The sequence below is a fragment of the Leguminivora glycinivorella genome, chromosome 9 (genome assembly GCF_023078275.1).
Source record: "Leguminivora glycinivorella isolate SPB_JAAS2020 chromosome 9, LegGlyc_1.1, whole genome shotgun sequence".
Classification (NCBI taxonomy): Eukaryota; Metazoa; Arthropoda; class Insecta; order Lepidoptera; family Tortricidae; genus Leguminivora; species Leguminivora glycinivorella.
The window spans coordinates 15,939,700-15,953,049 of record NC_062979.1 but is presented as its reverse complement, the minus strand read 5'-3'; the positions used below and the strand labels follow the sequence as shown (position 1 = coordinate 15,953,049).

Genomic DNA, 13,350 nt, shown 5'->3' with positions numbered 1-13,350 from the left:
TGGCTGCTCCAAATATTAGACGTTTAGGTGCTCATCTAAATTCTATATACGTTGGGCAGACAGAATAACGTCTGTGACAAAGACCACATTGCAGGCCAGCATGCACCGGGACCAGGATCGACGTGGAGACAACTGGTGAAGAGTGTCCATATTCGTCACGTCCCTCAGCCACGAGGATACGACAAAGAAGAAGAGAAATTCTACAGAGTGGGGCCTGTAACAAAGGCGAATAATTGAACTCTAGGCTATTCTCCTTATACTGATCAACATTTGTTCGGCGACTTTTAAAAATAACTTGTATTTAGATTTTTATCACCCTTGAAATTTTTTTCTAAGAGGTAATGTATTGCGAATTCTGTTAAGTCTAAAGTGTGACAGACAACGTCAATGACAACAATAATGACGTACATTGAAGCTAATATTTATTTTGTATGAAAAATTATAAATTTAAAGACTTCATAATTTTTATAAGTCACTGAACAAATGTTGATCAGTATAAGGAGAATAGCCTACAGTTCAATTATTCGCCTTTGTTACAGGCCCCACTCTGTATATGAGCTGCTACGTACCTACACAGACAAGTACTTACGATATCAACTTTATGTTTTTAGGGTTCCGTAGTCAACTAGGAACCCTTATAGTTTCGCCATGTCTGTCTGTCCGTCCGTCCGTCCGTCCGTCCGTCCGCGGATAATCTCAGTAACTGTTAGCACTAGACAGCTGAAATTTGGTACCAATATGTACATCAATCACGCCAACAAAGTGCAAAAATAAAAAATGGAAAAAAATGTTTCATTAGGGTACCCCCCCTACATGTAAAGTGGGGCTGAATTTTTTTTTTATTCCAACCCCAACGTGTGATATATTGTTGGATAGGTATTTAAAAATGAATAAGGGTTTACTAAGATCGTTTTTTGATAATATTAATATTTTCGGAAATAATCGCTCCTAAAGGAAAAAAAAGTGCGTCCCCCCCCCTCTAACTTTTGAACCATATGTTTAAAAAATATGAAAAAAATTACAAAAGTAGAACTTTATACATACTTTCTAGGAAAATTGTTTTGAACTTGATTGGTTCAGTAGTTTTTGAGAAAAATACGGAAAACTACGGAACCCTACACTGAGCGTGGCCCGACACGCTCTTGGCCGGTTTTTTATCTACAAGTCTGTTTTGCCGAAACATTAGGATTTTATCGAGCAGGTTGTTAAGTGTTCATAATTTCAGAATGTTTACTACACGCAAATAAAACGGGTCTTATTCTTATCAGGGTACGTAGCCGATTGGCACAAACGCTCACCAAACGCTCACGAAACGAAACGCTCGTAGATATCTATCTCTATCGCTCTTGCGACAGAGCCGCGGCGTTTCGTTTTCGTTTCACGTCGCAGAAATGCCGTTCGGCTACGGCACCACTGAACTATGCTCATAACATAACTTAAAAGGTTTATTTTCAGTGCAAAATGTCTAAAACAAATTTAAGGAATTTACTGCTATTTTTAGACTTGTGAGTAGAAACATTAAGATAATTGCATTATGACCATGATGTCATTTATTGATTACACATCAAATTAGATTATTTTACGATGTGAAGTAATTAAAAGCATTAGCCCCTGAACAGTATCAAATAATTACTCGTAACATCATCATCCTCCTTGCGTTATCACGGCATTTGCCACGGCTCATGGGAGCCTGGGGTCCGCTTTGACAACTAATCCCAAGATTTGGCGTAGGCACAATTTTTAACGAAAGCGACTGCCATCTGACTTTCCAACCCGAAGGGTAAACTAGACCTTATTGGAATTAGTCCGGTTTCTTCACGATGTTTTCCTTTACCAAATACTTACGCGTAACATCTTGTATAAAATTTACGACACAAATTGCAATGTTCACGTCACATAAACTTTCAAAATCTCTCAAATCCGATCTCTGTGGAAGGGTGTCCATGATCCATGTCCATAATGCGTGCCGTAGTCGAATGGCATTTCTATGACGCGAAATGAAAACGAAACGCCGCGAAAGGTAGTCTGGCTCTGTCGCGCCAATACGCAAGAGCGATAGAGATAGATGTCTACGAACGTTTCGTTTCGTGAGCGTTTGTGCCATTCGGCTACGTATCCTGGCCACAAGCCCCCACTGGATGGCAATGCCTATTTTTTGTTCAAGGAATGAACCAGCCCTAGAATCTCTGGTGGTGTCAAGGATTTTTTTTTAATTTTTTAAATAAAGTTAGTGCTTCCTGACACCAAGGTCCCATCGTTTCGTCGTTAGTTGGTTTCACGTGATGTGAAGGACATAATAATAATATGATGTAATAATAAGACGCGAGTTGGTGCAGTGGCTTCACAGCCACTGGGCAGAAAGCGGTGTACACCTCTCGACACCCTTGAGTTCTCACACCGGTGTTGCCCTTGAGCCATCCTGGATGTCGCTTTTTGTGGGGGCCCATCTTGTGGGACGAGTCACCGTCTGCCGGAAATAAAATTGGATACCGTTTTATTAGGCAGGCGTCCGACTTTTTTATCCATAGCCCAGTATTTAGTCCATCACTTTCATCAAAATAGACCAGTTCATTTTAGATTCCATTAACTCTCAAATAGTCCTGATACAACCCTGGCGGGTGTTATCTACGTGTGTCCCATGATACGGGCAAGGGCAACATCCGCTCGGTTTTACATTTCATTAAAGTGTCGAAAGGGCCTCTACGTGTTGGCTTCGGCCCCGCGCACGCCTCCCAAAGGTACGGAATACCATTGTTCCGTGATGGGAAAGAAATATGATGTAAGAGAGACGGTACAATATACAGCAAATAATACTCAAAACTTTATGTTCTGTAATTTTCCAGTAAGTATTTTCCAGCTATCGTGTCTATAGATAATAATTATCTTTGTTATAGCAACTTGTGTCTCTAATGCAATTACAGTTTTTCTCTAAAGCCATGTCAATACCAGGACGTAATTGAACTAGAACAGTAGTCCCGCCAGCTCGGTTTACACGAGTGTAGTTTGTCGGTGTCATTTTCAGCTTCCAACGGCATCTGATGTTAATAACTGTCTACTAAGTTCAGGTTCTGAACAATTTGATATCGTTTTTAAATAAGTAAAAAATGTAGTGCATATTTATAATGTACTTTAGAACAGTTCAGTGATAATTGATTCCAATTAGAAAACTTTACCTACAATCCCTTTCGCACTAATAAGAAATGGTCTTTGGGATAAAAGTTATCATTTGTCTTTTACCGGAACTGTAAATAACGAAGGGAGGCCTATGCTCAGCAGTGGGCGATCAATAGCTGAAATGATGATGATGATGAAATATCTCATTAAACCAGCTTGTTAGCGAAGAGGAATTTAAAATGCTATATTATTATGTAATATATTTTTCAGTACAGATGGTCGTTTTTTTACGCACTAGTTCGAGAAGTGGTTCATTATATGCCAGGTAGAAACTTCGGAGGCTCATCTGTACTGAAAAACGTCGTACGATATACGTGCAAAAAGGAAATTCGTAACTGGTGTCGATTTAAAACACTCCCTTCGGTCGTGTTTTAATTTATCGCCACTCGTTTCGAACTTCCTACGCACTTGTATCGTAATGTACTATTTCAGTACAGATGGTGTTTTTTTACGCACTAGTTTTAGAAGTGATTCATTAATTTATTATGTCAGGTCGAAACTTTGGAGCTCATCTGTACTGAAAAACGTCGTACGATACACGTGCGAAAAGGAAATTCGTAACTGGTGTCGATTTAAAACACTCCCTTCGGTCGTGTTTTAATTTATCGCCACTCGTTTCGAACTTCCTACGCACTTGTATCGTAATGTACTATTTCAGTACAGATGGTGTTTTTTTACGCACTAGTTTTAGAAGTGATTCATTAATTTCATTATGTCAGGTCGAAACTACGGAGGGCATCTGTACTGAAAAACGTCGTACGATACACGTGCGAAAAGGAAATTCGTTTTTAACGTACTTGTATCGTAATGTACTATAATTATAATGTTTTGACTGCCAAATTCTGGTGTCGATATGATCATAAAGAACCAACACTGCATCGACATTTTGTGGGGTATGTGATGTAAATTAGTGTATCCAACTTTTTACTTTTTGCAATAATTTAAACAGGGGGGTAAAGTTAAGTACTGGATATTCGACTAATATTGTGTAAACTCAGTACAATGAAGGACTTGGAAACACATAATCTTTATTCCCCAACTTTCCCTATTATTAGTTTGTTTAAAATCAGGGTTGATGCAATCTCGGTTTCTCACCGTCGATTGCCTCTTCGAGTCTTCGCTTCGTTATTTTATACCACAAAGTTCCGAGTTGAAGCGTTCGTGTTTGAAAGTTTGCAGAGTCTTATAGAGAGTGTAGTAAAAATTGAATGTTACCTACCTACTAATACATTGTATACACCGTGTTTTTATTGAATTCCCTTAACTTTAAGGGAAGCTTCTTTAGATCAAATACAATTAATTTCTCTAAGAAACTAGCATCTTAACTCTTACGGTTATCGAGTTATTAAAAAAAATACTGTATACGTGTATGACAACCTTTACCAATTCCTAATGTGACATGTGCCGTCAGTCACTGATAATGAACCTAACGTCGTGGTCGAATTTAATGGAAAACAAAAAAACAGCTAATAGCTGAAAAAATAATAGAAAAATATCAGTCATGGACTCATGTCTCATGTCTTACAAATGTAAGGTAATGTGGGCGAAGATTAAAGGTTTTTTTTGAGGGGTAAAATGAAATATGTTCCGTATAGTGAAGCTCTATTGGCGACAAGAAAAACCCTCCAATCTTGCCCCACCTTACCTTACTGAAGACAATTTGTAACAGTTTAAACTAAAAAATTACTATTATCGATTGTCTTTCAAGTTAATGCAAAGTTGCAAACGGGGACCTTACTCGTAAGTGAAATAATTTAATCCTATTTTGGCGACAATACATCGCGTCGGAAACTAGTAAAAGGGCATTTATCGCGAGAACAATAACATAAAATATTTTTCTATGGTAGGTAAATTTTATGTTTTTCCTACTCAGAATCACTAGCCCTTTCGACCCAAAATTTTCTATTATTTTGCATACTTTCCACTTTGTAACCGCTGTACAAGTGTACACAGTGTTTGAAAAATGGTAACAAAGTGGAAAAATTAGGTTTGGGACGCTTTGGGAATCTTAGTAGTAAAAACATTAAATTTACTTATTTTGGAAAATAAAGTAGGTTATGTTGTATGAAAAACTAACAGTAGCAGTAGAAAAAAAAAACATTTAGTAAAAATCATGCGTTGGCCGAGAATCGAACTCGGATCAACTGCTTGAAAGGCAACTATGCTGACCATTACACCACCAACGCATGTTGGAACCTGCGTAAAATAAAATGCACTTGTTGCCTATTTGCACAAGTGTTTTCAATAATCACTCGAAAATGCACCTTTGTGAGATTTTTCATATCTTGTAGTTTACGGATTAAGACAATTTGACATGGTATGTGTAATGACAGTGGTGGAAATGTTACTGTTATTATCATATTCTGAATGAGTAATTATCCCATCAATAACATGATTGTGAAATGGGAGCCGTTCAATAATATGATACATAATTATATGCCTTGTTTGTTGACTTCAACGACAAAAAAACCGGCCAAGAGCGTGTCGGGCCACGCTTAGTGTAGGGTTCCGTAGTTTTCCGTATTTTTCTCAAAAACTACTGAACCTACCAAATTCAAAATAATTTTCCTAGAAAGTCTTTATAAAGTTCTACTTTTGTGATTTTTTTCATATTTTTTAAACATATGGTTCAAAAGTTAGAGGGTCCTTTTTTTTCCTTTAGGAACGATTATTTCCGAAAATATTAATATTATCAAAAAACAATCTTAGTAAACCCTTATTCATTTTTAAATACCTATCCAACAATATATCACACGTCGGGGTTGGAATGGAAAAAAAAAATCAGTCCCCACTTTACATGTAGGGGGGTACCTTAACAAAACATTTTTTTCCACTTTTTATTTTATCACTTTGTCGGCGTGATTAATATACACATTGGTACCAAATTTCAGCTTTCTAGTGCTGACGGTTACTGAGTTTATCCGCGGACGGACGGACGGACAGACAGACATGGCGAAACTATAAGGGTTTCTAGTTGACTACGGAACGGAACCCTAAAAAGGGAGATCTAAATGCCTACCGAGTTCAATGGTCAGTCCTGAAATTTATTTATACCTATTTAATATCACATCTCATCACAAAACTTATAATTATGTATATTTAGCAAAAAATATGCGTTGGCCGAGAATCGAACTCGGATCAACTGCTTGGAAGGCAACTATGCTGACCATTACACCACCAACGCATGTTTTCGAGAAACCAAAAATTTAATTTACTCCGGTATTTTGGGGTTTATTTACACAGTTGTAGTTGCACTGTTTACTTGGGAAAATTTTGTTCCTATCACATTTTAATGCTTATCGTTACTAAAAGTAACTCGTGGCTATCAATATAAACTACGAGTATATTATGGCACTTAGGCCAGCAACAGACAGTCTTAAATTTCATAATCTAAACAATCATAATCTTATGAAATCAGATCGAGTGCACGGATTTCCATACAATTTCGCAACTGCCCACACACCGTCTTATTTTTAGGGTTCCGTACCTCAAAGAGGAAAAACGGAACCCTTATAGGATCACTCGCGTGTCTGTCTGTCCCTCTGTCACAGCCGATTTCTCCGAAACTACTGGACCGATTTACTTGAAATTTGGCACACGTATGTAAACCTGTGGCCCAAAGACGGACATGTAATTTAATTAAATGAAATTTAATCACAGGGGTCACTTTTGGGGGGTAAAATTAAAAATTAAAAATCAAAGTTATTAAAACTATATTGTGTTACATATCAAATGAAAGAGCATTTTATCAGCATCTGAAATATATTTTTTTATATTTTTTGTTTTGGTAATTTAGAAGTAATTTAAGAAAATAAGCAAAAAATGACCATTCCCCCCCTTATCTCCGAAACTACTTAGCGTAAAATTTTCAAAAAAATACACGAGATAGCCCTCTCCATGTAGATTACAGGAAAACCTATTAGAAATCTACAGTCAAGCGTAAGTCGGACTTAAGAGAAAAAACTCAGATTACGAATTTCACTCACTGCCGCTGCAAGTAGTTACTAAACGTCTTAAAATTGTGTAAGCGCGTTGGACAGGTATAAAGAAATTCATTTCTGTCTTTTTCTTTTTAGAACTTGTTCAATTTTTTTTCATTTGTACAAAATGACTTAAGTTCCTACTAAAAAGGAGGCGCTTAAGACCGTTTATAAATTGACTGAGCAAAATTTTATTCAAATCGGTCCAAAAAAAGGTGTCTGTTGACGCAAACATAGAATTTGTGCCACAGAAAGCCCAAATCTGAAGTCCATTTTGCTCTATCTCTTATCGTTTCCGAGATATATACGTAAAGTCTTGAAAGTTCGAAACGTTAACTTTGCCATCATAGTCGTTCAGGCGCTCATGAGTTCTTTGTATGGAAAAGTCGAAAACCGACTCGCACTTGACCAATGTTCATAGAACGTTGTGGTTTTTTTTTATTAGCAAAAATGACTTAAGCGCCTTCAGAAGTGTAGGTGCTTAAGACCGTTTGTAAGTTAAAGTTAGCTGTGATGGCTCAACGAAGAAAGAAGATTTCAGTATCCTACTTATCAGGGCGAGCGGTAGCGAAGCCCTCCTATAGTCGACAAAGTTCCGAACCTTGTGGTACATTTTTTGAAAAAACTATCACGCCTATGAAGTTGTGCTTAAACATAGTAATTTAATTATTTTATTGTCATTAAAAAAAAATCAAATCTCAGTTTTGTGTTCAATATTGTACTACTAACGCCATCTGTTAGGACTCTAAGGAGTAAGAAAACATCGTTTACTATTTTGTATAACTAACGCCATCTGTTAGAAAACTAAAGAGGTAACGTTGTATTTTTGACGTCTGTCAACTATGACGATCAATCGAAACTTGGCACTGGAAATGGCGCGTAATTCAATTTTTCTATGGGAATCAAAACTTAGCCCCTACATTTTTAATATTATGTTATGGCTCGTCAAAGTTTAGGAAGCCAGCCAGAAGCCAAGGGAAGAAAGGGAGGGAGAGAGAGGTTATCAACACGGTGTTTTCAGTCAAAAGAAAAAGTAAATTTTATTTATTTATTTATTGTTGAGAAACCCAATGTACTTAGGATATGTTTAGGAAACTCAACGATAGAGTTGTTCGCTGTCGTTCGCTAGATGTCACTGTTACCCCCGCAAACTGGGCAATGACTTGTTTTCGTAAAATGTATAAGTATTTTTTGATGTCCACATTTTTCGTTAGATGTCGCTGTACCACCTGCAAACTAGCGAACGGCATTCTATGGTTCAATAACATATATTTAAATTGTATTAATTTCATCTTTTTTAGGGTTCTGTAGTCAACTAGGAACCCTTATAGTTTCGCCATGTCTGTCTGTCTGTCTGTCCGTCCGTCCGTCCGTCCGTCCGTCCGTCCGTCCGTCCGTCCGTCCGCGGATAATCTCAGTAACCGTTAGCACTAGAATGCTGAAATTTGGTACCAATATGTATATCAATCACGCCAACAAAGTGCAAAAATAAAAAATGAAAAAAATGTTTTATTAGGGTACCCCCCTTACATGTAAAGTGGGGGCTGATATTTTTTTTTTCATTCCAACCCCAACATGTGATATATTGTTGGATAGGTATTTAAAAATGAATAAGGGTTTATTAAGATCGTTTTTTGATAATATTAATATTTTCGGAAATAATCGCTCCTAAAGGTAAAAAAAGTGCGTCCCCTCCCTCTAACTTTTGAACCATATGTTTAAAAAATATGAAAAAAATCACAAAAGTAGAACTTCATAAAGACTTTCTAGGAAAATTGTTTTGAACTTGATAGGTTCAGTAATTTTTGAGAAATATACGAAAAACTACGGAACCCTACACTGAGCGTGGCCCGACACGCTCTTGGCCGGTTTTTTAGGATTATGATTTTTTTCAGATTGATCTGACAGAATGCGAATAATCTGAATTTTAAGAATGTGTAGGGCAAGCAGTTGACCTAATTTTATAACATTATGATTTTTTTAGATTCTGATATTTAAGTCTGTCTGTTGCCGGCCTTATTCTCTTTAATTTAGTAGGTAGGTAGGCCATGGACAATTTGCAAAACAAGTACGACCATACCTTTAAGATGGAAGTACGTTTGTAAGTTGTACCTATATTGGGCTAGAAATACCGTAGGCTGTTGTTAACAGTTCATTTCGCATTAAAGTTGAAGGACGATACGATATAGACGGGATGCAACCCAACCGGCCCAACCGCAACTTGCATGGGTAGGTACAGTCACCGGCATAAATAAGTGATGATTTGTGTACCTTGTCACATTAACATCTTGTTTGAAATATCATACAAGGTACAAAAATTATCCCTTATTTTTGCCGGTGACTGTACTAGTTGCCATTGAAATTACAGGTTGTCTGTTTGCAGTGCGATAAAATTTTGAAAAAAAAAATGTACCTAATAGCATTTAATGAATTAATTATGGGCGATTTTTGAATAACGCATACGGGATTTTGTCACTAAAATACCGGTTGAAAACGGTGACTTGCTTATTACTTTCAGTAACAATTATCTGAATTCGAACGCGCGAGACTCAAAATTCGGCCCCCAGATGGTGCTTTTGTGTGTGCTAGAAGTGGTACATTTCTTGACAGGTCGAAATTTCGGAGGGCCATCTGTCTACTGAAAAACGTGGTACGATACATGTGCGAAAAGAAAATTCGTGTCGCAGTTCAGTTATAATTCAAAAATCACGTGAACACCCAATTCACCCCAATATTCCGAGATTTTACAGGCATTTGTAACTGTCACACGGTTTGTTATGAAATGTCTCCAAATTACATTACAAGATAAACTTGGAATAGATTAGTGAATAGATCTTAATCACCGACAGCTGTCTGTGTAAATGTAAGCATAGTTACATATTCTTTATGCGTCTCGACACGTCCTTATTTACTTTACAGTTAAGTATAATTTGTATAGATAAATGCGATTGCAAAATTGGTTTTCCGTGTTAATACAGCTCAAAACAGCTGCAGCACTTAATATGAACTTTATTGTAAGGTGTATAAAAATTACAAGACATTTTGCTTCAAATTCAGTAGCCAGATATTTTAATTTGTATAGAACAAGAAATCTACATTTTTTATAATTTTTTAAAATCAGTAAATAAAATGTTGGCCATTTTGAAAAGTAGACACTTGCACAGAATGCACAGCAACCTACCATTGATTATTTTAAGCAAAAATTAGTTTTTTCGTACACTCATTGCAACACAAACTAACATGATAGAATTATGATGCCTTAAAACGCTCGCCTGCCACTCACTAGTGTGTAGTCAATAGTCATATAATAGTACATTATGGATACAGTTCTCCAAAATGGATCCCCCATTATGAAACTAGTGAAATAAGATAAATTTTACTTTTAAACAACGACTCAATGAGTCAATTTTATATACCGTAAATACAATTAGTTTGGTTTATTTTAACATAGGATTGTTTCTTGTAAGTGTTTTAAATCGACACGAGCCATTTTTTTATATCTTTTACTAGTATGTTTTATGTACCTTATCTCATGCTTAATGCAATAAGAAAACTTTTTCAGTTTACAGATGGCCCTCCGAAGTTTCGATTGGCATATAATGAACCAACTTCTCGTACTAGCAACATTATTAAGCACCATCTGTACTGAAATAGTACATTACGATAAAGTGCGTGAATTTCAAAAAGGAAGTTCGAAAAACGAGTGGCGATAAATTAAAACACGACCGAAGGGAGTTTTTAAATCGACACGAGTTACGAGTTTTTAGAAACTAATTTTGCACGTTATCGTACGACGTTTTTCAGTACAGATGGACCTCCAAATTTCGACCTGGCATATAATGAATTACTTCTCGCACTAGTGCGTAAAAAAAAAAACACCATCTGTATTGAAAATTATATTTAATAACAAACATAATAGATTAACCTAGCGTTTAAGGTAAAATGTTTGAAAAATCTGTCTGATTTAGTTCCTTTCCTTCTCAACAGATAATTATACCGAGTGAGACTCATGTGCGTCTTCATTATACAATACAGTCCTAAGTAATCCTAGCTGTCATTTGATTAATGTAGCCGAGACAGAAACCGACATTAGTCTCCGGTAGTCTGTGGTCTTATCCTAATCTAGACGACGGAACTAGCTTTGCTATATCTGTATGTTTTAGGGAATCTCATCACGTACGTATGTTACGTGAAAAATGATTAACACACTTGACAGCTCATTTTGTAAATGATAGATCTCTTTTCGATAACGCTGGTGGAGGATAGAATTTGAAGTTTTCTATGTCAAAGTGCTCAAATATTTTAGTTTAATTTTTGGACAGTCTTTGATCGACCCATTCGTTTTTAGTTCGCTTGTCCCATTCCGCTTTCGTGGCGAATTCTTCATTCGTCGTCAACTTTTGTCGGTAGTCTTTGTCGTCATTGATCATACAATTTTACATGCTCAAAAATGATGGTGACATAATTATATCGAATGTGCCGAAAAGTGACAAAGGCAAACAAAATACGATCAAAGACAACAAAAACGATTGACAATAGCGATACATACATATACGTTAATATTAGAGATACCTAGTGATGAATGAAAGAAACTTGATGTTCGGTAGATAACATCCATTTCATTTCAGTCTGATTTCAGTACTGAAACATTCATTTCCGGATTTTAAGACAGTGAGGGCACGTTTCACAGCATGTTGTGGATGATTCATTTTGATGACAACTTTGATAAGTAAAATATCATTTTGTCGGTAACCATTTGTTACATGCCGACCTAAAATTAGGTTTGGAAGGTCGAGTTCAAGAATATCATCTCAAGCTAACGTTCCAAAATTAGACATTATTGATACATCTGTGAAAAGTAGGAAATTTAAATGAAGGTTAAGGTCACAATCAGTACTTGTTAACAAACCTTCCGTACCAGAAAAATGTTGCATAAACAAACGGATTCAGATTACCAACCTACAAATTTATATTCGGCGCCCGTTTATGTGACTAAGGGCCCGTGTACAAATACACGATACGTGAACTCGCATGCGAGTTTCAATTCATTGCGGCATTTGATTAGTGTACCGATTGTATGTATCCTCAACAGTCCGCAATGTAACTCAAATCGCTTGGGGGTTCGTGTGCCGTGTAAATAGGACCTAAGAGTGCGTAAACCGCGAAAGACGATATCCAGAGTTCGCGTGTTATCTCTGAGTGATTAATAATGGTATGAGTTACAATTTAATGTTGTTGGCGGATAACAAATAAACTGTTTTTCTTTTGTTATGGTGAAATGTATACTTGTATAGTCGGCACCAAAAATAGAGATTAAGACTAGTCTACAAAGTTATCCAATAAGCCTAATAGCTTATCTATAATGGATAATACCTACTTTTTAGGGTTCCGTACCTCAAAGAGGAAAAACGGAACCCTTATAGGATCACTCGCGTGTCTGTCTGTCCCTCTGTCACAGCCGATTTCTCCGAAACTGCTTGACCGATTTACTTGAAATTTGGCACACGTATGTAAACCTGTGGCCCAAAGACGGACATGTAATTTAATTAAATGAAATTTAATCACAGGGGTCACTTTTGGGGGGTAAAATTGAAAATTAAAAATCAAAGTTATCAAAACTATATTGTGTTACATATCAAATGAAAGAGCATTTTACCAGCATCTGAAATATATTTTTTTTATATTTTTTGTTTCGGTCATTTAGAAGTAATTTAAGAAAATAAGCAAAAAATGACCATTCCCCCCCCCTTATCTCCGAAACTACTAAGCGTAAAATTTTCAAAAAAATACACGAGATAGCCCTCTACCTGTAGATTACAGGAAAACCTATTAGAAATCTACAGTCAAACGTAAGTCGAACTTAAGAGAAAAAAACTCAGATTACGAATTTCACTCACTGCCGCTGCAAGTAGTTACTAAACGTTTTAAAATTGTGTAGGCGCGTTGGACAGGTACAAAAGAAATCAATTTCTGTTTCGTTTTGTTTCAGAAATTGTTAAAAAAAAAATTCATTTTCCAAAATGACTTAAGTTCCTACTAAAAAGGAGGCGCTTAAGACCGTTTAGAACTTCACTGACCATAATATTGTCCACATAGGTCCAAAAAAAGGTGTATATATACGAAAACAAAAAAATTGTGCCACCGACAAGCAAAATCTGAAGTCCATTTTGCTCTATCTCTTATCGTTTCCGAAATA

At 36.4% G+C, this 13,350-nt stretch overlaps 1 protein-coding gene and 2 non-coding genes across 3 annotated transcripts in view; all 3 read right to left on the bottom strand.

The window, feature by feature from the left end:
* The window catches only part of LOC125229307 (monocarboxylate transporter 10-like), a 276,054-nt gene that overhangs the window by 143,494 nt on the left and 119,210 nt on the right, over positions 1–13,350 (bottom strand). The window lies entirely within an intron of this gene.
* Trnae-uuc lies at positions 5,289–5,360 on the bottom strand. Its single transcript has one exon. It is a non-coding gene; the product is annotated as a tRNA-Glu (tRNA).
* Positions 6,287–6,358, bottom strand: Trnag-ucc. The gene has a single exon. It is a non-coding gene; the product is annotated as a tRNA-Gly (tRNA).